This window comes from Mastomys coucha, unplaced genomic scaffold (genome assembly GCF_008632895.1).
Source record: "Mastomys coucha isolate ucsf_1 unplaced genomic scaffold, UCSF_Mcou_1 pScaffold6, whole genome shotgun sequence".
In the NCBI taxonomy this organism is placed as follows: Eukaryota; Metazoa; Chordata; class Mammalia; order Rodentia; family Muridae; genus Mastomys; species Mastomys coucha.
In genome coordinates, this window is record NW_022196912.1 from 60,196,140 (window position 1) to 60,200,655 (window position 4,516).

A 4,516-nucleotide genomic window follows, 5' to 3' on the forward strand; every position below is an offset into this window, starting at 1 on the left:
TCCCTCCTTCCCTGGCAATTGTTAGAATCTAGATTTTCCTAATGCCAGTATGCCTTCTGCGATTAGACATTGGAGAGTAACCCTGGCTCTTCTGCCGCCTGTACAGGACCTTCTTCTTTGAGATCAGCTCCTATGAGAGTGCAACCTATATTCACTGTGGAGTCTACGAGAATGTCTCCTGGACCTTGACCTGGATTTTGATTTCAATCGAGAGTGGGATTCAGAATGTTTGGAAACTCTTGATGGACTACGAGATCCTGACCTCCTCTCTGATTTTATACGAGCAGGAGTTCCTGTTGGAGATTCTGACTGAGAGTGAGACTCTCTGCCCTCCAAGTTATTCTCCTCTTCATCACTCATGTTAGCAAGGTGCTCCTGAGACAGAGGCAGGCAGACTTCTGAGTTCAAGGCCAGCCTGGTCTACAGAGTGAATTCCAGGACACCCAGGGCTTCACAGAGAAACCCTGTCTCGAAAAACAACAACAACAACAACAACAACAACAACAACAACAACAACAAAAAGATATGTCTCGGCTTGAGGGCTGACAGCTTAGTCACCACGCTGTGTGAACTGTGAGGAGGAAGGAAGAAGGTGAAGGCTACAAAGGCTGGGGCTTTCCACTCCCACTGGCTGGCATGTTCAGGCAAAATGTCCTTATCTCACTTTTAATTGGCTCATTTGTTTCTTCCACTCTGTTACTTTTTAGTTTTTTTTTTTTTGTATACTCTGAATAATCTTCTATCTGCTGTGTATCTAGTAAAGATTCTCACTCACTCACTTTGTAAGTTTCTTCTGAGTTGATTATTCACTTGGCTGTACAAAAGCTTTTAATTTTGTGACACCCCACTTGTCAATTGTTTGCTTTATTAATTCTTTATTAATTTATTAATGGCTAATGGGATCCTATAAAGAAAGTTCTCGCCCACATCTCTATCTTATAGGATACTGCCTGTGTACTACCTGTAGGAACTTTAGCTTTTCAGGTTTCAAATTGAGGTTTTTGATCCATTTGGAGCTAATTTATATACAGTTTGATAGATATTAGTCTAACTTCATTCTTCTGCATGTGATCCAATTTTTCCAGCACCATTTGTTAAAAGATGCTGATTATGTTTCTGCTTTGTTGTTAATGTCAGATGTCTGTCATTGCAAGTACTCATGTTTAGTCTTCTATTTTTGTCTCATTTTTATATGTCTGTTTTTGGGTCTGTGTCATATTTTTTACTAGTACATCTTTATAATATATCTTATTGCTTGGAATGATAGTTCCTCTAGTATTATATTTTGGTTCAGGATTTGCTTTGTCTCTCAGAATCTCTTCTGGTTCCATATGATTCTTAAATTTTTGTGTGTGTGAAGAATATTATAGGTATTTTGTGTGAGAATGTATCAAATCAGTTATTGCTTCTGGTGAGATACTCATTTTCATAATATTAATTCTAGCAATCTATGGGCAGGAGACATTTTTCCAATTTTTAGTCTTTCTCTCTTCAAATATTTAAAGTTCTTATTGGAGAAGTCTTTCTCTAACATGGTTGGGTTTATTCTAAGGTATTTATTGTCTTTGATGATATTCTAAATGGGAGGGTATCTATGATTACCTTCTCAGGGTGTTTTTGGTGGGGTGTATTTTTTATTTTCATTTTATATCTGTGGGTGTTTTACCTGTACAATAAGTATGTACACTATGTCCATACCTGGCACTTGTGGAGGTCTAAAGAAGGTGATAGATTCCCTGAAACTAGAGTTACAAAACAGTTGTTAAATATTGTGTGGATGCTGGGGACTGAGTTTGGGTTCTTTGGAAAAGGAGCCAGTGTTCTTAACTGCTGATCCATTTCAGATTTGTATGTGGTCTGTTCCAAGTTTCCACAGTTATGATTCATTTAAAAACTTAAAGCACACTTTGGACCAACAAAGCAAGTGAACAAATTTATCTTAGAAACAATTACTAGCACCTTTGCTAAGCAGCCTGTTTCATAGTTAGCACTCTAAAGAATGATCCTGGGCTTTTTGTGTTGGTTTCAGTCTATTTTTGTTCTTCTACTACAATACATCTGCCAACCTGGAAGATATTCTGACACAGTGTGGTCCTATAAATATCACTCAGCAACATGAGCATCAAGGTTTGCAAACTGTTCACCATAGATACATTCTGCCTCTCCCTCCACCTGTTCTCCCTCCTCCTGCTCTTCATTCTGCTACTCCATTTTGTACAGAAAATAAATAACGTAGTTAATATCAAACATTTCTTTATTAAGTTGGATAAAATACTTGAAATCACTATCTGTTAATAGTAGAACTCAGCTCTTTTCCTGCTTTTGCTTGCCTTCCCGTTCTTTCTATTTTCTTTAATTAATTACTTAATTTTTACTTATTCACTGTACATCTTAGTCACTGCCCTTCTCCTGGTCATGCCCTCCCAGAATTCTTCACCCATCCTCCCCTTTTTCCTCTGAGTGGGCACCCCTGGGTGTATTCCCACACTAGGATTTTTTTTCATAAGGTGATTTTTATAAATTGATTATACATCAAGCCACTTTGCTGAAATTGGTGACTTTTTCTAGAAGTTTTCTGGTGGATTTTTGGAATCTCTTATGTATACCCTAATGCCATTTGTAAATAAGGATAATTTGACTTTTTCTTTTTCTATTTTTATCTTTATAATTTCCTTCTCTTGACTTATTTCTCTAGCTAGTACATTGAGCACTATAGTGAAAAGAAATAGGAATAGTGAACAGCTCTATTTCACACCTGATTTTAATAAGATTTCTCTGAATTTTTCTCTATTTATAATAATATTGGCTGAGAACATATGTACATATGTGTACACACACACACACACACACACACATACACACACACTCTATGTTGAGGTACATTCCTCCAGTTTTAGCCTCTCTGGGACTTTTATCATGATAGCATATTAGATTTTGTCAGAGGCTTTTTTGCCTGTATTGAGATGATCATGCAACTTTGTCTTTAAGTCCATTTGTATGAGTTATTATACTTATCAACTTGTTGAACCATCCCTGAATTTCTGAGATAAAGCCAACTTGATTGTGGTACATGACATTCTTAATAAGCAGTTTTATTCAGATTGCTAGCATTTTATTGAGCAATTTAGTGCCATGTTCATCAGGGAAACCAAGCTTCAGCTTTGGGTTTTTGTTATTTTATGTTCACTTAGTGTACTGAGTGGTTTTGTGTGTCAACTTGACACGCAGTGGAGTTATCATAGAGAAAGGAGCCTCCCATGAGGAAATGCTTACATGAGATCCAGCTGTAATTAGAGATCAAGGGAGGAGGGCCCAGCCCATTGTGGGTGGTACCATCCCTGTGCTGGTGGTCCTGGGTTCTATAAGAAAACAAGCTGATCAAGCCAGGGGAAGCAAGTCAATAAGCAGCACCGTCCATGACCTCTGCATCAGCTCCTGCCGCCAAGTTCCTGCTCTGTATGAGTTCCTGTCCTGACTACTTTCTTTGGTGATAAACAACAATGTGGAAGTGTAAGATGAATAAACCCTTTCCTCCACAACTTGCTTCTTGGTCATGATGTTTTTTGCAGGAATACATGCCCTGATTAAGACAAATTGGTACCCACATAGTGGAGCATTCCTGTGACAACATGACCATGTTTTGAGGAGAAATGTGGTAGGACTTTGGAATTTTGTGATAGAAGAGCCATTGGGTGTTAAGAGCTCTGTAGAATGTTCTGTAGGAGCTTGGAAGATCATGTTGAGAACAGTGCAGAGATGGAGGCCTGGCTTGTAAAATTTCAGAGGGAAGATTAAAAACTCTTATCAAGGATGTTGGCATTTTGATTGTGAAGATTCTGTGGTTTTAGATAGCTGGGGCTGAAGAATCAGCTGTGATTAACAAGATACCAGAACTACTAAAGTAAAGCTTTGCATTACTAGGACAATTGATGCTGGTTACTGGAACTGAGAAATTAGCAGGGATTAAGAAGATACCGACATCACTAAGGTGAAATCTTGGAAGTTTCCTGAAAGCACAGAGAAGGTGTGTGCCAGAGGCAGCCATGGTTGTATCTCATGTTGGCAGCCAGACTGGGCAATGTATAAGAGTCACCCTGGTGGTACTGATTTTGAAACATGAAAGGGTAGCAGGTGATGCTTGGCACTGTGAGAGACCAGGAGAGGCCATTGGCGAAGGTGCAGCCTCAGTGACAGTTGAAGGCCGAGGACTGAAGTGGTCATGCAGAGAAGTTGAGGCTTAGCACCATGAAAAGAGCCTATGAGAGGCTATTTGTGAAAGTGCAGTCCAGTTCCGGTAGATGACAGCAGTGTTTTGGAGATGCCAGTACCATGAGATGACCACCAGGAACAACAGCAGCAGTTGAGTACAGGCAACTGGAGCCTAGAAGTCAAGCTGTGTGTTAGTAAGGGCAGAGCTGGAGAAATAACCCAAGCCCTTGAAGGAGCTCAGAAGATCATGAGTGGATCCCAGATATTGGGTGGTAAGTGTTTGATTTTGCTTTTGATTGTGACTATG

The 4,516-nt window shown here is 39.3% G+C and overlaps 1 pseudogene; it reads right to left on the reverse strand.

The window, feature by feature from the left end:
• LOC116080441 overlaps positions 1-360 on the reverse strand; it is an 807-nt pseudogene extending 447 nt beyond the window's left edge.
• Positions 361-4,516: the final 4,156 nt, after the last annotated feature.